Source organism: Gopherus evgoodei, chromosome 9 (genome assembly GCF_007399415.2).
Source record: "Gopherus evgoodei ecotype Sinaloan lineage chromosome 9, rGopEvg1_v1.p, whole genome shotgun sequence".
NCBI classification, from domain to species: Eukaryota; Metazoa; Chordata; order Testudines; family Testudinidae; genus Gopherus; species Gopherus evgoodei.
The window spans coordinates 79,514,534-79,537,627 of NC_044330.1; the positions used below are offsets into that span (position 1 = coordinate 79,514,534).

Here is a 23,094-nt window from a genome sequence, read left to right on the forward strand (position 1 = left end):
GGATATTAGCAATCTTCACCAGCTATGGGTAGACCACAGCAATGATTGCCTCACAAACTGCCATCACTACACCACCAGCAGCTGGTATGATATGAAACTGGTTAGCCGCCAACTTGTAGCAGTCTGGGGCAGCCTGCTTCCAGATGCCAATGGCAACCCACTTCTGGATTGGAATGGGTGCCCTCATGTGTCTCCCGGTGCTGAAGGGTCAGGGAAAGCTCCTCATGTAGCTCCATGAAGGTGTCCTTCCTCATGCAGAAGTTCTGGAGCCACTGCTGGTCATCTCCATATGCATGACAAGGTAATCCCACCACTCTGTGCCCGTGGTTCTGCTCCAGAACCACTGGTTAGGATGGAAATTCCATAGCTATTAAGCTCACATTATATGTCACTGCTTCACCATGTCTGCATGCAGCCTGCATGATCCCCTAACCAAGACGTCTGCTTCCTTCTCAGGCAACAGATCACTGCTGAAATGCCTTCTCTTTGCCTGAAGTTGTAAAAACAGGTGTTGCATTAATGCCAACAGCTAGAACAGGTCATGATCCTGAGCTGGAGCCATGCCGTGGCATCTGCTGGAATTGTGGCTGCTGACAGAAATGAGAATCATACAGAGGCGGAAGTACTTTAGTTTACTGCATTGGTGGGCTATGAATTCTTATGCACAGGAGACCAGGGAGGATACAAGTCCTCTCACAATACACTGGGATAAAGCAGATCAGCTTAGTATAGCACTAAGAACCATGGGAAATACTATGGAACCCAGAAATACTAGCATCTAGCCTGGGTTAGTGCAGTGCCAATGCAGACACAGATAAAGTGTCGCTTAACATCATGGACACGCCACATCCAGGCTTCTCATACCTTGCTGCTCAGACTCAGGTGAACTGCAGTGAAGACATACCCTTAGATTCCAGACTCCAGAGAGGCAATAAGAACATCTATTCCATTGCTTTAGGGAGAGTAAGTAGGAATTTAAGAGGGAGGGACATAAGATATCATGTGGAGAGGCAAAGGGAAGGGAGGGCCCCCCATCAAATTACAATTCTTCCAACAGACCAGACATTTCTCATCAAAGATGTCTGAGAAGGGTAGGAAGTAACTGAGAGCATTTGAACGAAGAAGACGACTAATACTGTTTCTACAGCAAACTTATATTAGCTGACAGACACAAATGGAAACAACTCCTAGAGAACAAAAAGAGAAAGGTAAAGCTACGTTTGGATTTTGTCTTTTTAGAGATGTCATGAGAAAACATTAAAGGAGTTAAATAAACAAACAAACTGATTTGCAGTTCCATTAACATGTAGATAGAGGTGGGATGGGTTTCCTTTAAAAACAAATATATGCTTAAGCACTTTGCTGGATTAGGGACCATAGTATTGAGCACCTTGTAGGCACTCTATGCCAGCAGGAGAGCTCTCCCGCCAGCATAACAACCCTCCCACTAATGAGCGGCAGTAGCTGTGTCGGCAGGAGAGTGTCTCCCTCCAGCATAGTGCTGTCCACATTGGCACGTTTGTTGGTGAAACTTCTGTCAGTCATGGGTGTGCTTTTTACTGACTGAGAAAAAAGTTTTATCAACAAAAGTGCCAGGTATTCTTATATCTCACATGCCTACTTTTCTATAGATTATCATAACCTTGCAGAATTCAAAAAGCCTAGAATGTTTAATAACAACATATACACATTGTTAGTTATCATAAAAACATCCTTACATCTTTGCTTTTTTCCTATTTCAACATCATTTCCACCTAGCACAAAAGAAGAATGTTGTCCACTAGGACAAAGTGTGAATAGGTAAGCAGGTCTTTGCTTGAAAACATTTTTCTATATTGCAAAGAAATCCAAATATTCCTTACGTTCTGAAGCCTGTTCAGTCAGCAAAACACTCGACAGTAAGACAATGAGAGGTAAGAAGTTGCTGAAATTGGACATTGTGAAGCTGTTACAGTAAGAGACGACTCAAATTCTTCTCCTCTATCTGTTGAACAGCTGTTAAAGGTAACAGTTATTACTTTTGTTTTTATCATAGCAGATCAAAGATCATGGATTTTGAACTTGGTTTATAGCATCCTTCCCTGCACATAATTACTAATTAACCTCTCTCTAATAAACTTACTGGCATTTTTATTAGCATATAAATCTTCTATCGTTACTAAATATGTCTATAAAAATCTTTATTATTTACCCCTTTCTTTCTGACCTCTTGCAATCATGTAATTAAAATCACATTAGTGGCATAAAGGGTTAAAGAGATTCAATAAGAACATTTATTTGTTTAGCTTTGTTCTTTCTTTAATGTAGCTTTTCACACAATTTAGTTTTCTGAGGACTGAAATACTGTGGGCGAAATTTAATGGTCTTTGATATGCAGGAGGTTAGAGTCAGGGGCAGTTCTAGGCATTTTGCCGCCCCAGGCACGCCTGCGGGAGGTCCGCCGAAGCCGTGGAACCAGCGGACCCTCCGCAGGCAAGCCGCTGAAGGCAGCCTGCGGGAGGTCCGCTGAAGCCGCGGGACCAGCGGACCCTCTGCAGGCAAGCCGTCGAAGGCAAGCCGCCGAAGGCAGCCTGCCTGCCACCCTCGTGGCGACTAGCAGAATGCCTCCAGTGGCTTGCCGCCCCAAGCATGCGCTTGGCGTGTTGGTGCCTGGAGCCGCCCCTTGTTAGAGTAGATAATCTAATGGTCCCTTCTAGCCTTAAACTCTATGAAATCTATGAAACAGAAGCCTTACTAACACAATGAATATAAAGCATTTTATTAGTAAACATTTTTAGAATTAACAAAAAGATGTATAATGACTTTTTCCTATTTGGCATAACTTCTGTGTAACAGTTTCAAATAAGAGAGAGAAAAAGAAAAAAACAAAATGTCAAACCTAAAACATTCAGTAACACATTTTAGTATCTAATATTTCATTTTATGATTAATATTTGTATGGCAAAGATTCATGTATCTTACTTCACTGACACAAAGGCACCCAAAAAGTCTGTAATATTTCATTTCATTGGACTGGAAGAGGTAGAACACTGCAAGAATATTGTGGCCTGCATCTATCAAGACATCTTGATATCAGTTAGCTATAGAGCTAAGGTAATTCTGAAGGACATTGATCAAAAAGCCATTTACTCAGGAATAAATGCACTAACATTTATTAACATGCTGTCAGGCCAATAATGGCTTCCAAACATTTTCCCATTTGGAGTTTAGAAATGCTGAGAAATTTTCCTGTAATTTTATTTAAAGGAAGTGAGCTAGCTCTTTAGGTGCAATTGAGCTCTGCTTGATGCAGTACCCAGTGGAAATAAAGGTGGCTTTATTTTACCTTTTAAAACACACTCCTTTCAATCTTGGGTTGGCTGGGCTCATTTTGGCCCCCAGCACAACTTAGAGCAGCTCAAGGTTGCTCTCATATGTACCTTACTGTAATGGTCCTTAAAGGACCTTTCTGGATGTCAAGCATTACTGGAGTATAGTACCACTTTATCCATACCTCTTTCCCCTGGCCACACCACAGTTTGGTTACAAAACATGTTCATCACATGTTCAATTTTTTGCTATGATTTCTATGGCTGACAATATTTGCGCTTTGATTTTAACACCACTTCTCCCAAAGTTTAAAACGAAACACCTACATCTTTACTTTTTAATGCACATAATATCGTCTGAGTTTATACATCTTCAATTCTATTTCTGAAGGGAGGTATTTACAATTCTATGTTCTTTACCGTAAAGTTTCCAGTAAGACTGATAATTCTTACACTACAGAAATTTCCCCTGAACTTTGTTCTTTCTGTATATGAGGAAATAAACTTAAGATTTATTTCAGACTGAACTTTAGCTTTATTCAGGTCACTGTCACAACCCTGTTGCCCTGTCGACTTCAGGTGTAGTAAACAAAGATCTTACACTTATAATATGCTTTTCATCCCACAGGTTCACACAGCACTTAAACTAACATGAAAACTATAGAGAGGGACCATTTATCCAGCACTGAAATGCAGCCACGATTCTAGCAGCACACAAAGACACTATATAAAAGTGAGTGGTAGTAGACCACTACTGAGCCTGAAGTGCAGAGGGAATGCAGGGAGGCAGAATGGACCCAGATATGCCTGCAGGAAAACTGCAAGGACACTATCATGGTTTTCCTGGGGTCGCTCTTTTGGAAAAGTTAATGCAAGGTTTGGGCCAAGGGGAATTGTACCAAGAAAGATAAAGGTAACAGTGCAAGGGTCCTTGTAGGGTATGTCTATACTGCAATTAAACACCTGTGGTTGGCCTGTGTCAGCTGACTTGGGCTCACAGGACACAGACTCTGTGGCTATTAAATTGCAGTGGGGACGTTTGTGCTCAGGCTGGAACCTGGGGTCTCGACCCCTCAGTCCAGCCCAAAGCCTGGGCTCCAGCCTGAGCCCAAAGGTCCCCATTGAAATTTAATAGCACCACAGTCTGAGACATGTGAGTACAAGTCAGCTGACACAGGTCAACTGCAGGTGTTTTACTGCACAGTAGACATAACCAAAGAAGTCTGATCAGACCCAATGTAACATCCTTAAATGAAATTTGGTCTAGACTCTGAGATTAACATTCCTACATGACAAAAAACAATATGCCATGGAATCTTTAATGGTCACAAGTGATCAGGAACTTGATTTCATAAATTCTATCTGCAAGACAGAACCTCTTGCTGCACAATGCCTGCTAACCTCCCTCCCAGCACAGTGGTTCAATAGCAAATGTGTCAGCTATAGGGCGGACTATACCAACACTACTTCCTGCAGTTTCCTGGCATTCCTGTTAGGCCTCTTATCCAAGAACTGAGCCAGCTCAATGTGATTTAACATGTGAGGTCTGATGGGATCACAACACAAATGGGAATTGATTGGGTGTCCTTTAGACTGAGTTTGTTTTCTAAATTTGTGGAATTAAGTCTCTCTAGAACAGGGGTGGCCAACCTGTGGCTCCGAAGCCGCACGCGGCTCTTCAGAAGTTAACATGCAGATGGAGCTACAGGCGCTAACTTTCCAACGTGCCAATAGAGCTCATTGCTCAACCCCTGGCTCTGCCCCAGATCCTGACCTGACTCCACTCCTTCCCCAAAGGCTCCTGCCCCTTCCCCAGAGCCTGCTGTGCTCTTGCTCCTCCTCCTTCCCTCCAGGAGCCTCCTGCACGCTGTGAAACAGCTGATTGTGGCGGGTGGAAGGCATAGGGAGGGAGAAGGATGCGCTAATAGGTGGGGCTGCTGGTGGGCAGGAGGCACTGGGGTGGGAGGTGGGGGTGGGAGGGGGGAGCTGATGGGGAGGCTGCTGACATATTACTGTGGCTCTTTGGCAATGCACACTGGTAAATTCTGGCTCCTTCTCAGGCTCAGGTTGGCCACCGCTGCTCTAGAAGAAGGAAAAATATATAGCTGATGGGGGAAAAAAAATCAGCTACTATTCAGAAATACATTTACTTTGGCCAGATGATACAAGCTGCTCTAACCAGGAAAGTGGGGTGCAGAGAATTATCAAGACTCAGTAGAGACCCTTTGGTAGACTGAAAAGTCTCTTGAAGGGCAAATTCCCTTAATTAAAAAAAAAGTTGCAGAAATGTGCACACTGCAGCAAATAGAGGAAGCAGAAACTAAAAAGTGCACAGAGTCACGTGGGAAGATGTATACTTGGTATGAAATAGAAAAGAGGAAAACAAGCAGAGAACTTTAAGACTGAGAAAAGTCTGATTAGTCTGCAGTGATGAAAGACAGATGTTGGACTGCCCTTATTGTCCATTTCCTCCCACCTCCTGTCCAGCCATCCTCTCCCTTTCCGTACATATCCTCCTCTCCGAGCCCTGAATCATCTTGCACACCCAAGACTTCCACTGCTCTCCCCGTCATGCCTAATGCTTCCAACATACTGTCATGTCTCCCAATTCACTTATCTTTGTGACAGAGTCCATCCCCTACGCAAAGAAATTATAGGAGAGAACACTGGAGACAGCCCTCCAATATCCCCTTCTGGGCAGAGAACATAGAACTGGTACAATGGAAAGCAATTGCTCCCCATAAATCAACTGAGTTTAGCTCCCCTCCGTCTTTCTTTTTCCAGTCTCTCAATGATTGATTTTAGTGATCCCAACAGCCTGCTATGCCATGAACCTGAGGCAGGGGAAATGTGAGTATTGTGATGCTGATTTCCATTGTGACTACCCATCTGCTCAGGAGCTGCTGGTTTAAAAGAAAGTAGTAGGTCACAAGGATAAGTAGGGGTAGGATGTAACTAAGGCAGAGGCAAGGAGCGGAGGCCAAATTACCACATTAGTGAAGGAAAGAAAGTGCTTTTTGAAATGGTGAATGAGGAATATCTCCCAAACGGTGGCCCAGCAGTGATCCATCTCCCTCCTGGGAAGTAATCAGTCCTCTGCCTCCTGCTTTCCACAGGTCTGGCCTTGGCGCTGGCGCCATGAGCTGTTTCCGAATCCGTCCGGCAGAGCCCCAGGACTGTCCTGAAATCCTGCGCCTCATCAAAGTAAGAGGGACAGTGAAGTGTGCAGGCATCTTTCCCTGAGTCAGTGTTTTTCCAAGTTTCCTTTTTAAAGCTTACTACTATTTCCTGTGCTAGGCATAAACCTCAGAGCATCTTTATTAGCTACTACTGTTAATGTGCTGGTGGATAATGGTACATAAGACAAATTAGATAGATGTCTCAGACAGACAGAAGTAGAAGTATGAGGTATAGACGTAACCCTTGCCTAACCTCTCTGATACCCAGTCTTTTTGTTCCCCCAATCCATTTCCCCTTTTAACTCCATTCAAAGCACATGACCACCTGCCCCCTTCGTGTCTTTCTCTCAGTCCTATTTCCCATCCTTCCTCCATGCTGCTCCCTCCTGGTCCTGGTCTGCCATGCTTTAATCCTCTTTGCCTTCAGCTCCTTTCATTTCTTCCAAAATACCATAAACCTCCCTACAAAATAAGTGACCTGGTAACAAGACTGGGGAAAAAAATCAAACTATAATTATGGAGCTACCAAGACATACAGCCCTGTGCTAAACTTCACCACTCACTCACACTGCTTTTCATTACCTCCGTCCCCTTACCGTGATTAGTATGCTGTATCTTTACACTATAAACTCTGAGATAGGGGCCTTATCTCTAAACACCTAGCACACTCCTGGTGCTGTACAAATATTCTAATCAATTATGAATAAAGATGGGAAGAAATTCAGTTTTCACTGACATGTAGACTATAGATGATGTTTGCTTAAGTTTATATAGAAATTTGTTGAAATGTATGTTGGCCCAAAAATCTATTGCCTAAAAATACACTTGATGACAGTTGGGCAAGGCCTGGTAGAATACGAGTGAAGTAAAGTGAGACAAGGTAGAAAAGCAAGCTGGAGATAAGTTATGGCATAAACCTAGGTCATGTTGTAAATGTATTTTGTGTTCCAACTGGTTTTTACAATTATTTTAGATAAAATGTTAATGTTTTGAACAACGCAATCTATATAGTTAGTTATGGGTATGGCATTTACACATATATTAATTAAAAAGATGGTTCATGTTACCTAGCAAATAAGAAAGCAGAAAATATTTAATTATAGTAGCGGAAATACAGATAGGGTAAAAGGTGGATTTAATGTTAATTAATTAATTAAGCCCCATTATTATGTTGACAGTACACTAATTTTATATTAGAGGTGCCCATCCTCCATCAAGGTTACCGAAAGGATTGTGCCTTGTGTATGGACTAATCGCCATAAATATATAATTTAATTTTAGAATATAACCCTGCAATGCATTTATACTCATAATTTAATGCCAGTTTGCTTAACTATTTTATATTAAAGTTTTTAATTTTATCACTCATTGTGTCATTCACAGTCCACCGCTAAGTTACATTTTCTGTAACCAGCCTGGTGGCTTGAACCTTAAAGAATTCAGTTTGATTTTATTCCTTATTTTTAAACTTACTAATTGGGAACACATAAATCAAAGGTTACATATGTGAGATTCATTAGTTGTTAGTCTCCCAAGGAAAGTAATAGAAACCTCATCACTTGGCATTTTAAAATGCAGACTGGATAAAGCCCTTAGGATGGAATTCACTTCTTCAAGGATGGCCTATACCAGCCCCTCTGTGCTGTCAATGTCCCATGTTAACCCTGTGTGTGAAGGCAAAGTGACTCAGAGGAGTCCCTCTTTATCCCCTGTATACCATGCAGATGGGTTCCATGACAACTTTAAACATACTAGAATGGAGAAGCAGCCTGGGCTTTGGGCGTGCCTCATGGATCCACACTTATGTGGACCAGTAGATAGGACCAATTACCAAGTGCCAAAAGATTGCACTGCAACTCTGAGTCTTGCCTATATGCTGGAGGTGATGATAATTCCATGTCCTCGATCCCACACCTTGCTCCTCCTAAAAAGCTTGTGCACTCACTTTCTGCATTGATCTTCTCTTCAAGACTGCACAATGGACTCAATTTAATTGAGTTTGATTTTTTTTTAAATTGCCCTTCCTAAGATCTGTGAGATATATATATATATATATATATATATATATATATATATATATATATATATATATATATATAAAAATAAATGTATTCAGGTTTACCAATGCCATAAAAACATTTCTCAAATAAAATACCTAATGCCCACAAAAAATATGTTCCCCTGCCTACTTCTCTGTTCCCCTTTCTTTTTTTATCACTCCTGAACATGGTTATTCTACCAATGCTGCACAACAAACTGCCCTTCATTTCCTTCTCTGTGCCTTACTCCATGACACCTACAATTACCTCCCATATCTGGTCAGAAATGCCTGCACCCTCTTCACAGACCTCTTTAAAAGTCCTTTCAACATGTCGAAAGGGAAAGCAATGGTGTTCTTCTGACAGAAACATTAAAAAAAAAAGGAAAAGAGGAATGGCAAATGGAGCACTAACAAGAGTCATGCTTAGCTTCAAACACAACCATTTTTCTTCTTTTTTCATACCATTTCCCATCCTTCAGTTGCACATTTTCTCACTAGATTGCAAACTATTTGGGAAAGATCTTGTCTTCTTTCTCATCTGTAAAGTTCCTAACACATTTTGGCTGATAAATAATTAGTAGTACTAATACTCTGGCTTTGGACACGGAGTGGTGAGTTACACTTTAAGATTGTGGCAGGTCCTGACTGGTGCATTAAGAAGTGAAAGCCTGCAATATCCCCACCCTCTTTGTGCCCCTCTGGAAAGGCTAGTCACAGTTATCGTGGATAGAATTGGCCACTGTGGGAAGAGCGCTGAGGTGTGGACACAACCATGTCCCTGTCCCTTCCTGCCAGTTGAGTTGATACATTGTGGATGCAAAAGCTTATATTATCCCATTTCAAAGACTGGAGTAACTTCAACTTCACTGTGCACGACCTCTGAGCCACAGTAGGAGTTAGGCAGAATTCTCACAGTGACAAACACTGCACAATAGCCCAAGTACAATCCCCACAGTGTGGCCAGTGGGTAAGAGGCACAATCTGGCCATTACTATTCATATTCATCTCTCCCTATCAGGCCTTTAAAGATATCCTCTTCTCTAGAGGTGATGTGTCTGAGACTTACATCTAGGAAAAAAACCCCAAAATCTGATGTTGTTCCCAAACTGGGGTCCTCCAGTTGCCATTTTAACTTTTTGTATTTATTCCATTTTCCCTTTCTAGTTTTTGACTGCATCTCACCTGCAAGCTAGGGAGGATATTACATCATGGACCCACAAAACAAAGGGCTAGTAAGGTTAACATGCAAAGGAATGATATAACATTCCTCTATGCAAGAAATAAGTCCAGATACTTGTAAGCTAAGAGAATATGCTCCTACACCTGTTGGAACAGTACTCTGACTTATGAAGTCAGTGCAAGTGATACAGCAATCCTTCCCATAGATAAAATCTTCACCAACTTTAGGAAGCGTTCATTCCTCAATGGTCCATGAGGAGAGTTTTCTAATCAGTTCTGAAATTCAGGTCTTTTGCAGGGGTAGCTAAAATACTGCCCTCTTTTGGAGTTACTTTTCACTAATATGGCAGCAGCTTTCTGGAAAATACTCAGCCAGCCTTAACAGTAGTTTTTCCATTATCATTTATAGAGTTCTGCTGATGTGACAAGACAGCATGCTACATCCTTCACAAAATACTTAGGAATGTTCTTTCTAATACAAACAAAAAGTATCGCTAACGGTTGGAGCAGATTAGTGGAACTTGGAACTCCCATATTCTGTTTCTAGCTTTACTACCCAACTTACTTCAAGACTGTGGAAGTCATGGGTGTAGCAACTACCCTCTGCTTCCATTTACCTGTCTCACAAGTGTTGCGAAGCATCATTAATTAAAAAAAGTCACACCTGAAATGTTGAACATGTACATGCCGTACAAGTGACACCTAAAATTACTATAAAACTAACTAGCAGTGTATAGTACTAGGTAGTATATAGTCAGTATCACTATTTCTTATATGTAGTTCTCCTGATTTTTTAGGTCTTTCAAACAAGGGAGATTTTGTTTAACAAAAAAATAAAAATGGAATTGTAAAATCACAAAAATTGGAAGGGGGATTTGGGATAGAGTAGTCTATGAAACTACTTCTCTTTTTAAAAGTTGACTAGACTTCAAGCTGACAGCCTTTAATGATAAAAAGTGCTATGCAAGTGTAAAAGTATTATTATGGTCAGATTGTGCTCAGTTTATAGAATAACACATATGCTGCAGTTTCCCCCCCCTTTTCCATAGTGAACTAGAATGTAGCAGATATAGAGCAACAGTTTCTGCCTACCTCACTTGCAGAGTTCACTGCAGGATTGGGGCCTAAGGTAGTATTTTGTATCGAAATCAAAGTTTAGCATAAACCTTAATATTTTGCATAGTATTCTGTGAAGACTGCACCTATTGATGAAACCTCAAACTCCAATTTGTTCATCCAACAGGAACTAGCTGCATATGAAAATATGCCAAATGCAGTAAAATTAACAGAAAAAGGTAAGATTATACTCTAAATAAAAACACGTATGGAAACCTATACATTATACAGTCGAACGTCAGAGTTACGAACACTAGAGTTACAATCACACACCTCATTTGGAACTAGAAGTATAGAATCATCAGCAGCAGAGGAAAAACAAACAAACAAACAACCCCCTCCCAACAGTACAGTGTTAAAGGTAAACTACTAAAAAAATAAAGAGAAAGTTTAAAAAAAGATTGGTAAAGGTAAGGAAACTTTCTGTGCTTGTTTCATTTAAATTAAGATTCAGATGCATTTTTTTCTTCTGCATAGTAAAGTTTCAAAGCTGTAGTAAGTCAATGTTCAGCTGTGAATGTTTGAAAGAAGAACCATAACATTTTGTTCAGAGTTATGAACAACTTCCATTCTTGAGGTGTTCGTAACTCTGAAGTTCAACTGTATATAAAAGAACTATGTACTGTATATTTTTGAAAGATTATGATGAATATTGCTGTTGGAGGCAATGCATTATAGTAGTTAGGACAGACAGAAAGAACTCAGTTCTATTCCCAACTCTGCCATTGGCTTACTGCTACTTGCAGTTACACTTAGGCTATGTCTACACTAGCGACTATGTTGGCAAAATTTATGTCACACAGGGGTGTGAATATTCCACCCCACTTGAGTGACATAAGTTACACTGACATAAGCCCCGAGCGTGCACAGCACTACAGCGCCAGGAGAGCTTCTCCCGCTGACATAGCTACCACCACTTATTGGGGGTGGTTTAATTAGGTCAAGAGGAGAGTTCTCTCCTGTCGGCATAGAGCAGCTACACGAAAAATCTTACAGCAGTGCAGTTGCATTGGTACAGCTGTGCCACTGTAAGCTCTCTAGTGTAGACATAGACTCACAGACTTTAAGGTCAGAAGGGACCGTTATGATCTTCTAGTCTGACCTCCTGCACAATGCAGGCCACAGAATCTCACCCACCCAAACCCCTGACCTATGTCTGAGCTACTGAAGTCCTCAACTTGTGGTTTAAAGACTTCAAGGTGCATTCTACAGCAAGTGACCCATGCCGCACGCTGCAGAGGAAGGTGAAAACCCCCCAGGGCCTCTGCCAATCTGCCCTGGAGGAAAATTCCTTCCCAACCCCAAATATGGCAATCAGCTAAACCCTGAGCACGTGGGCAAGACTCATCAGCCAGACACCCAGGAAAGAATTCTCTGTAGTAACTCAGATCCCACCCTATCTAGTGTCCCATCACAGGCCATTGGGCATATTTACCGCTAATAGTCAAAGATCAATTAATTTCCCAAATTAGGCTATCCCATTATACAATCCCCTTCATAAACTTACCAAGCTTAGTCTTGAAGTCAGATATGTCTTTTGCCTCCACTGCTCCTCTTGAAAGGCTATTCCAGAATTTCACTCCTCTGATGGTTAGAAACCTTTGTCTAATTTCAAGTCTAAACTTCCTGATGGCCAGTTTATATCAATTTGTTCTTGTGTCCACATTGGTCCTGAGCTTAAATAATTCCTCTCTCTCCCTAGTATTTATCCCTCTGATATATTTATAGAAAGCAATCATATCTCCCCTCAGCCTTCTTTTGGTTAGGCTAAACAAGCCAAGCTCTTTGAGTCTCCTTTCATAAGACGGATTTTCCATTCCTCGGATCATCCTAGTAGCCCTTCTCTGTACCTGTTCCAGTTTGAATTCATCCTTCTTAAACATGGGAGACCAGAACTGCATGCAATATTCCAGATGAGGTCTCACCAGTGCCTTGTATAATGGTACTAACACCTCCTTATCTTTACTGGAAATACCTTGCCTGATGCATCCCAAGACTGCATTAGCTTTTTTCACAGCCATATCACCTTAGCGGCTCATAGTCATCCTGTGATTAACCAATACTCCGAGGTCCTTCTCCTCCTCTGTTACTTCCAAGTGATGTGTCCCAAGTTTATAAGAAAAATTCTTGTTATTAATCCCTAAATGCATGACCTTGCACTTTTCATTATTAAATTTTATCCTATTACTATTACTCCAGTTTACAAGGTCATCCAGATCTTCCTGTAGGATATCCCAGTCCCTATCTGTATTGGCAATACCTCCCAGCTTCGTGTCATCTGCAGACTTTATTAGCACATTCCCACTTTTTGTGCCAAGATCAGCAATAAAAAGATTAAATAAGATTGGTTCCAAAACCGATCCCTGAGGAACTCCACTAGTAACCTCCTTCCAGCCTGACAGTTCACCTTTCAGTATGACCCATTGTAGTCTCCCTTTTAACCAGTTCCTTATCCACCTTTCAATTTTCATATTGAGCCCCATCTTTTCCAATTTAGCTAATAATTCCCCATATGGAACTGTATCAAATGCCTTACTGAAATCAAGGTAAATTAGATCCACTGCATTTCATTTATCTAAAAAAATCGGTTACCTTCTCAAAGAAGGAGATCAGGTTGGTTTGGCATGATCTGCCTTTTGTAAAACCATGTTGTATTTTGTCCCAATTACCATTGACCTCAATGTCCTTAACTACTTTCTTCTTCAATTTTTTTTCCAAGACCTTGCATGCTACAGATGTCAAACTAACAAGCCTGTAGTTACTCGGATCACATTTTTTCCCCCTTTCTTAAAAATAGGAACTATGTTAGCAATTCTCCAGTCATACAGTACAGAGTTTACAGATTCATTAAAAATTCTTGTTAATGGGCTTGCAATTTCATGTGCCAGTTCCTTTAATAGTCTTGGATGAAGATTATCTGAGCCCCCCGATTTAGTCCCATTAAGCTGCTCGAGTTTGGCTTCTAGTTTGGATGTGGTAATATAAACATCCATATCCTCATTCCCATGTCATCCTACCATTATCCCTAAGCTCCTCATTAGCCTCATTAAAGACTGAGGTGAAGTATTTGTTTAGATATTGGGCCATGCCTAAATTATCCTTAACCTCCATTCCATCCTCAGTGTTTAGTGGTCCCACTTCTTCTTTCTTTGTTTTCTTCTTATTTCTATGGCAATAGAACCTTTTACTATTGGTTTTAATTCCCTTTGCAAGGTCCAACTCTACATGGCTTTTGGCCTTTCTCACTTTATCCCTACATGTTCTGACCTCAATAAGGTAGCTTTCCTTGCTGATCACTCCCATCTTCCACTCTTTGTAGGCTTTCTGCTTTTTCTTAATCACCTCTCTGAGATGCTTGCTCATCCAGCTTGGTCTACAACTCCTGCCTATGAGTTTTTTCCCCTTTCTTGGGATGCAGGCTTCTGATAGTTTCTGCAACCTTGACTTGAAGTAAATCCAGGCCTTCTCTGCCTTTAGAGCCACAAGTTCTTCAGTCCAATCCGCTTCTCTAATTTCCTTAATTTTTTTAAGTTAGCCCTTTTGAAATAAAAAACCCCAATCATAGATCTATTTTTATTTATCCTTCCATTTAGTTTGAACTGAATTAACTCACGATCGTTCGAACCAAGGTTGTCCCCTACAACTATTTCTTCTGTGAGGTCCTCATTACTCACCAAAACCAAAACTAAAATGGCATCCCCCCTTGTTGGTTCAGCAACTACTTGGTGAAGGAATCCATCAGCTATCGCAGCCAGGAAAATCTGAGCCCTATTATTACTACTAGCACTTGTCCTCCAGTCTATATCTGGGAAGTTAAAGTCTCCCATGATCACACAATTCCCATTAGTATTTACTTCATTAGAAACATTGAAGAGGTCTCTATCCATATCCAAATTGGATCCCGGTGGTCTCTAGTACACCCCAAACACTATCCCAGGGGAGACTCTAGTAGCTTTCTTCCCCAATGTGATTTTTGCCCAGACAGACTCGGTCTTATCCATTCCATCACTTTTTTCTTTACAGTCTACCTCATCACTGATACACAATGCTACTCCAACACCTTTGCCTTTATTTCTATCTTTCCTAAAGAGCACATAGCCTTCAATACCTGTACTCCAGTCATGACTACTATTCCACCATGTTTCTGTTATCCCTATGTTTCCGTTTCACTTCCTGCACCAATAGCTCTAGTTCCTCTATTTTGTTACCAAGGCTCCTTGCATTAGTGTACAAACATCTTAATTTTTGATGTTTGGCTTCTCTTACATTCTTTACCTGATTAGGCACAGAAATTCTACCGCTAATATCACCTATTAAACTGGTATCTACACTATCCTTCCTCCTTATGTCCATAGCTTTAGAGTCACACAGTTTGTCTCTTCATCTGTTACTGGAGAAAAACACTTACCTCATTTAAAAGCTACGAGATCTTCAGCTGCAAGATTCTTAAAAGTGCTGCATAAGTGTGAAGTATTTTATCCCTTTCACATACTTTTCTTTTTGCAATTGGCTTTATTTCCTGTCAGGTTCCATACTGAATTTGTATCCTGAGAGAACTGTAAATAAGAACGCAACGCTAACTTTTAAAACACAGAAATTTAAGTTTTATGTTGTGTGACAAATGGCATTTCATCATCTGCCTCAGCCTACTTATTTCTGGCCTTGATTAAAGGAGAGGACAACAAACTAGGGTCCTGATCTTGTAGTCTTTACTCATGTGAGGAGTTCTACTGAAATCAGCAGGAGTACTCATATGAGCAAGGGTTGCAGGATCCGTCCCCTCAACATTGTTATCACTGGTTTAGGAAAATTTCTTCCAATTTAGTTGCTAACTGAAACAGTAGGTGAAATAATCAAACTACTTTTAAAGCTCCAGTTCCAGATCAAAAGTGAAGTGCAAAAATTGAGTTTTTATATTTAAGACTTTACTGCTCTAAACCATGACCCTTGAATGTTTCCTTGAAGCACTGTTGCAGCAGAGTTGGAAGTGCTCATCGTGGGCCTGATCCAAAGCCCACTGAAATCAACAGAAAGAATCCTATTGCCTTCAATAGGTTTTGGATCAGGCCTCGTGAAAGGGCCAGTTCAGCTGTAAATGATAGTTTCTCATGTCTATGTTTTGATAGTTCAAGAGCAGATACATGTTAGTACTTTTCCCCCCAAATATTGATGCTTGAACATTTTCCATTTCACATTTTATTAAAGATTATTGCAAATACAATCTAGTGCATTAATATCTAGAGTCATGCTCCTAAATAGCTTTTATTCTCACCATAACATACCTATTTCTTTTTCCTTTTATTCCAATCTACCCCATTTGAACACTCCATGCATTCTTCTGGAAAAGGCTGATGGACTGTAATGGTACAACCATCAATAACTATTTCCAAGTACTCCCTCAAATGGAGAGCTACTTTACAAATATTCTTATTTACTTTTTATTTTTAATGCAGTAAGCTGGCCATTAACTCACAGGTTTTAATTTTAGATTTGCTTGAAGATGGCTTTGGAGAACATCCTTTCTACCACTGTCTAATAGCAGAGGTGCCAAAGGAGGGACAAACAGGAAGTAAGCTAAACATCTTTCAAATATTTATCTATTGATTACCTCTAACAATTCCTGATTACACAAAGACAGGTTTCAGAGTAGCAGCTGTGTTAGTCAGTATCCACAAAAAGAACAGGAGTATTGGTGGCACCTTAGAGACTAACACATTTATTTGAGCATAAGCTTTCATGGGCTATAGCCCATTTCTTCCAATACATCCGAACAAGTGGGCTGTAGCCCATGAAAGCTTATGCTCAGATAAATTTGTTAGTCTCTAAGGTGCCACCAGTACTCCTGCTCTTTTTGCGATTACACAAAGAGTGACATAAGAGATAACAAGACTGAGAAGGCTGAGGTTGTCTGAAGCTCCAGTATGGACCCATTAGCTGACCACAGCAAGGGAACTTCATGGATTTTTCTTTTAGCTATTTTAATAAAAAATTCATTGCCATCAATGGATGAATGAACAGAGACTGAATTATCTTCTCTATCTAAAAGGTGTTCCCCATCAGTCATAATTGAGGCACACGGGTGCACATTCCACTTTGTCGGTTTTTAGAGATTGACAGGAGTGCCAGTTAGTGGTACTAATTCTGTGGATGTGATCAAATGATAATAGAGATTAGACTATTGTTAGTAAGGTAAATAAATTTAATCTGAAACCAGTTCCTTATGAAGAACCCCTTCACCCAGTACTTCCAGATAATTTTGCAAAATGCTTTTGAAAATACATTCTGCCTTCTTGATTACACCTTAGTATCAGCAAGTATCTGAGGTTTCCTTCCTAATAGCTAAGATTTTACAAGTGTCTTCTGCATGAAAAATACCCAAGACTTTTAAAACACCCTGCAGTTTGGAGTGCATGCCTTTCGATATTATTATAACAAATATTGGCTTTGTGGTGCTTGTTTCGTCTGAAATCTATGTTTGCTGCATTTTAACATGATTCAGTACACAGGAATTTTCACTGAGAGCTACCTGTGTTTATATCAAAAGTTTCCTTAAAAGGCTGAAGGATAGCTATAAAGAATCATATTGACATTATACTTTACATAAGCTAACTAGTTATTTCACTTTTTCTGTTCTTTCTGTCAGGTAGTTGCATTGTAGGCTATGCTATGTATTACTTTACATATGACCCTTGGATTGGCAAGTTACTTTACCTGGAAGACTTCTATGTCATGGAACCGTATAGAGGTAATAAATAAATGGATAAACAAACAAGCTTGTTAACAAGCCTCACTCTTCACAAAAAACAACAAATAATTACTCATTTACTCTTTCAGTATGAATTAGCTTCCAGATTTCTCTTTCCATACTTCTAGGCAATACAGTTCTGTAAATAAATATCCTGCAACTTTTATAAGGGAACAAAGCATTTCCAACCATTAGAGGACTTTGTCTTCTGAAACATAATATATTTGAACACTATTATTAATACATTCTGTGCATGATTTTGAGAACTCTTCCAAGAAATTATGCTGAAGAATTTTGAAACTTTAAAGGTGAAGCTAATATTGTTTTCTAATGTCAGTGAAATAGGTATATTTTAATTTTTAATCATGTTTAAAAGCAACTTTTAATGCCTTTAAATTTAATTTAATAAAAGGATCAAGAGCCTGACATGCAATAGAAGTGATATTGAAACAAAATAAAAAATAATCAACTTTTAAAAAAAGTTCCCATGCATGAAAGTGCTAAAATATATCACAATTACTCACAAATAAAATCAAATTTAAACAAATTCCAAAATTTCATAATAGTACAAGTAATCTCAAATGAAAATATATTTTATGCAATAGTTTAAAAGTAGTACTACTTCACTGTAAATCAACATTTCCTTATGATCCAGTCAAAACACACATAACTTAGTTCAATACATTTATCATATAAATTAAATATACAATTATAGAAAATGCATATTTTCTCACTCCCAATGACATTATTTATTAGAAAAGTAATTTCCTATATGAAAGTTACATTAATTTGAATTTCCCATTAAATATTTGAAATGTCCAACTATAATTTCATAAAAATATATCTTGCTATGAAACTGTGTGTGTGTACTGATATTTTTAATGTTTGCACTATTTAATAGGCTTGGGCATTGGCTCGGAAATCTTAAAGAGATTAAGCCAGGTATGTAACATTTAAAACAAAGATTTACAAACACTGCATAATTTAAATGGTCATTTCCCTCATTTTCTGACCTATGACAGCGTAAGATTTTGATTAATAAATTCTCTGTACAGTATATGATGAATTAATGTAACACAAACATGCATACTTGTTTTCATATAGATTTCTTTTCCTGCCAATGCAAGTCTGTTCTCAGCAAAATTTTATCTAGTGATTTTTTTGGTTCGGTCTAGTGGTAAATGGACTCTTAAAGCAGTGGGACTTCTACATCTTATACAGGGAGATTTTCTCTTAACTTAATAGAGTCTCACAGTTCAGTTAGGAGAATCCTTCTGATATTTTGTTTAAGTTTCCCTATGCTCAATTTCATACGGTTATATACCCTGTTGTACCTCTTTAGAAACACACTAGGTAATTCTTCTCTGGCCTTCATACTTACTTTCAAATAATTAGGGGGAAAATCTTACGCGTGTAAAAAGATCCCAGTAGGCAACAGAACTTGTGTGATTATGCTGGAGTACAAGAAGCCCTTCAAGGCGTCTCCATTAATTGTGTTCCAATGACCTGGTCTGCAGAACAAGAGAGGTCTTAGATATGTGTCTAACGAGCAAACTAGGCAGAGTTTAATGGGTAAACTAAGCACCCCTGTGGAAATCAGCAGAACAGCTGCAGCCTTCCTATTGCAGTAATAGACGTGGATACGCTCCAAGGCTAATGTTGGAATATGTCCCTACACTGTAACTAGGAGCAAGCCTCCCATGCTTGTGCTAGTGGGGCTTGCACTAGTGTGCTAAAAATAGCTGTGTGGATGTTGCAGCACCAGTGACTAGCCTGAGCCTTCACTAGTGCTGCAACATCCACAGAGCTGTTTTTAGCACACTAGCTCAGGCCCTGCTAATACAAGTTTGTCTATGTCATCTGGGAGGCTTGCTCCAAACAAACAGTCATGTAGACATACCCTTGGAGTTGCCATCCCTGGCTTGGCAGAGGGATTCTCAGGTGGCCCATATACTAGTGTAGTGCAGAGTTTCCAGAAGTTGGACCAGAGACTAGTTACACTGCCTTTTTTCCCCTCCGTTTAACTAAGAGTGATCTAATCTAGCAGGCTACGTGCTTGTTCATCCTGTGAATATCATGATGACAAAAGAGAGTAAGGCATCCCTGCAGAGAATTTTGGCTCAAACTGTTGCTATTTTCTTGAGTTCATCACTATACCATGTGCAAAAAGGGACTAGCTGGTTAGAGAACATGACCTGCTCTGGCATCTGCTGTATGTGCAGTGGCCTTTTGAAATGGTACCACTGGCCCTTTTCATAGATTGCTCTTTCTATTTATAGATGAGTATCCGAACTAGTATTGGAGAAGGCATCCCAAAATAATGCCTTGCAAGTAATACAGAATGCTATCTGTTGAAAAGTAAACAATCAAAACAAACTGTAGCTGCATGCATTTCCTTGTAGTCATTTGGAACAAGCCATCTATAGAGTACTATGTGAGACGTGGAGCTTTAGACCTTTCCACTGAAGAGGGCTGGCATCTCTTCAGATTTGACAAAGAGAATCTTCTCAGAATGGCATCTGGAGAATGAAGGAAGTTCCCATTCACCATTCCAAGATTTGTGAGAGATTAGATTATTACTCTGCAATCAGTTTGTCCTGCTTTCGGTTCTGCGCAATAGAACATCTGCTGCTAACACCATGGAGTTCCAGTTTGTTATGCATTTAACAAGATTAATCAAGTCTATGTAACTGCTTTGTTTTATGACCAGCACCTTTATTACTATTCCGTACTATTAGAGTTACTAAAGTTTCTTTCATCGTTTGTTACATAACTGGACACAATTCAAAGAGACCCCATGTTTATCTCCCCCCATCACATTAACAAATAGATGTATATGTTAAAAGTGTTACTGTACTGTATGCATTGTATCACAAGCTTATTTATATTTAAAGTAATCCTGCCTGCTACAAAAACAAGTCTTATGTTACTAACCTCTTCCACGATGTGACATCATCAGTATGATGAATGATTGTGTCATCTTTCAGGCAGGTAGTAGCCAATCAGGATTAGAATTTTTCATCTAGTTCTTTCTCATCTCGGAGGTGCAAGTAGGCATCCCCTGTTCATGAGCAATGTAGCTGGAGAACATGATCATCTAAGCTAGTCACTTTGCCTGAGACTAGTCATTCACTGTGGCATTTGTGGTCAGTTTTCATATTGGTGTTGCTACATCACAGAGAGCAAGGTGAGAGAGATTTTTTTTCTTGTGATGCTGGTGCTACCATTAATGAATGATGAATGGATCCAGCTACAAGGGAGGAAGGAGTAACTAAGGAGAAGTTAAGACAGACTAGGCTAAAGTGGCAAGAGGAGAAGATGACCATGAAGAGCCTATTCAGATGAGCAAACCTCCTGAAGGTAGCCTCTTTAAAACTGCTGAGGAAGAACCCCTATCGGGTCTTGCTGATCAAAGACTTCTTCAGCAGATGCAAATCCAGCCAGTCCTGCAAGTTTGGATCCTACAGAAAAAGACAGATTTACACACCTTCTCCTCTTTATGATCCCCTCTGAACAGCATGAACAGAGACCTGGATTTGGGGAATATTTTACATGAGGTAATGCATACTGCAAGCTCTAGGGGATCCAGGGAATGCCACCACACCAAGTCTGGTCTTGGGGTCATGGCAGAAGTTGGGAAGCAAGATCTCATTGCTAAGGATGAAGGCTGAGAGGCCACCTTCAGGAGAAAACTGGGGTACATTCAGAGAATTAGTCTCCCCTTGTAGAAAATTACATATGAGGGATTGCAAGCTACAGGTACAAGTTTCTTGACTCTTTGGGCTGAGAGCATGACAACTATAAAGGCCACTTTCCTTGACAGGAAGACCATTCAGAATGGTAAAGATGTGTTCCAACAGGTCAGAGTAGATTATCTATGGAGGGGAACTGTAGACTTTAAAGTAGGAGACTGCTTTCAGGAACCTGGCTAACAGTGGGTTGGACCCCACTGGGAACCCTTCGATGGAACTTCTGCGGACACTGCAGGAGGAGGCCTGGACCCTAGGGCAGCTAGTAGAGAACCTTTTGTCAAACCCATTCTGAAAGAATTCCTGATTGGAAGGGATATTGGATTCCTGGTCAAGATCCCAAGGGATATGCAATACTAGGAAGAAGACAGACCATACAGCTATAATAAGCAGACATAATGCTCTTCTTTCAGGAATAGATGAGGCAACACAAAACCAGTATTTATTAAGCGAACCCATCTCAGCCACTCTGTGGCTATGACAACAGGAAGACGTTGATTTCTTTCTGCTTTTTCCCTTTTATCTAATTCTACAAAACACTTAGATAATTCTTTTACAATTGGATAATGCACTGAGTTTATTAGGAAAGACAAGACTAATTTGGTCACTGCAGATGACAAAAGTTAAGAAAACTGCTGGAACCGGAAGATTTACCATATTCAGGTTTTAATAAAGTTTTATAAACATACAGCTTTTTCCCTGAAAACACACAGACTTCAAGGTTCTCCTTCTAAAACACTTCTGTAAGCATTATTGTACGGTTTCTGAATGAATCATGGAATTGTAATAAGTTCAGTGTCTGTCTTGGCAAGACAGACAGATAGAATCAAATTCAGAAACTTCAGTAAGTGCACATTAGTACTCTGCATCTTGGTCTCCAACACTATATTACGGAACTTCAGTTTAGGATTCCCAATTTCTTTTAAAATATTCTTAATTCATTTTAAAATAAGATTTGCAGAGGAAAGGCAATCTGTAATCCTTTGTGTTACCTTCCCACTTTTTCATAACCAAAAGGATTAAGAAGTGAATGATGGTTAACTTTGTAGAATCTAAATCATGGGTCGGCAACCAATGGCACGTGAGCCAAATTTGTAATGGCACGCAGCTGCCTGCTGGGACTCCCCTGTGCCATTAAAAATCCTGCCCGGTGCAGCAAGCCGCAGGGTCTGCGGTCCTGGGCTGGAGCACTGGGCCTAGCACAGCAAGCCGCTGGCCCTTCCCCTACCTTCTCCCCTCCCCTGGAGCCCTGCCGCCACTCACGCAGAGCTCTAGGGGCTGTGCGCTCCCGCGGGACGGTGTTTGGCTCTGCGGGGAGGGAAGGACGATCCACACTCACCCGGAGCCCTGCTGCCACACGTGCAGCGCTCTGAGGGGTGGGGCTGTGTGCTCCCGCGGGGCAGTGTATCTGGCTCTGCTTGGAGCCTCAAGATAAGGGGTCCGGGGCTGGGGGCAGTCAGGGGACAGGGAGCAGGGTGGGTTGGATAGGGGGTGGGATCCTGAGGGTGGTGGTGGCTAGGGGCGAGGGTCTCTGGAGGGGACAATCAGGAAGCGGGAGGGTGGATGGGGCATGGGAGTTCCAGGGTCTGTTAAGGGGAAAGGGGTGAATAGGGGTCAGGGCAGTCAGAGGACGGGAAGCAAGGAGGGTACTGGGGGGACAGTTAGGGTGTGTGGGGGTCTCTGGAGGGAGTGGTCAGGGGACAAGGACCTGGGGGGGTTGGATGAGTCGAAAGTTCGGGGTGAGGGGGGCTGTCAGTAGGCAGGGGTATGGAGAGGG

The 23,094-nt window shown here is 40.7% G+C and overlaps 1 pseudogene; it reads left to right on the forward strand.

The window, feature by feature from the left end:
- The first annotated feature begins 6,446 nt into the window (after positions 1-6,446).
- LOC115658002 lies at positions 6,447-21,059 on the forward strand (annotated as a pseudogene).
- Positions 21,060-23,094: the final 2,035 nt, after the last annotated feature.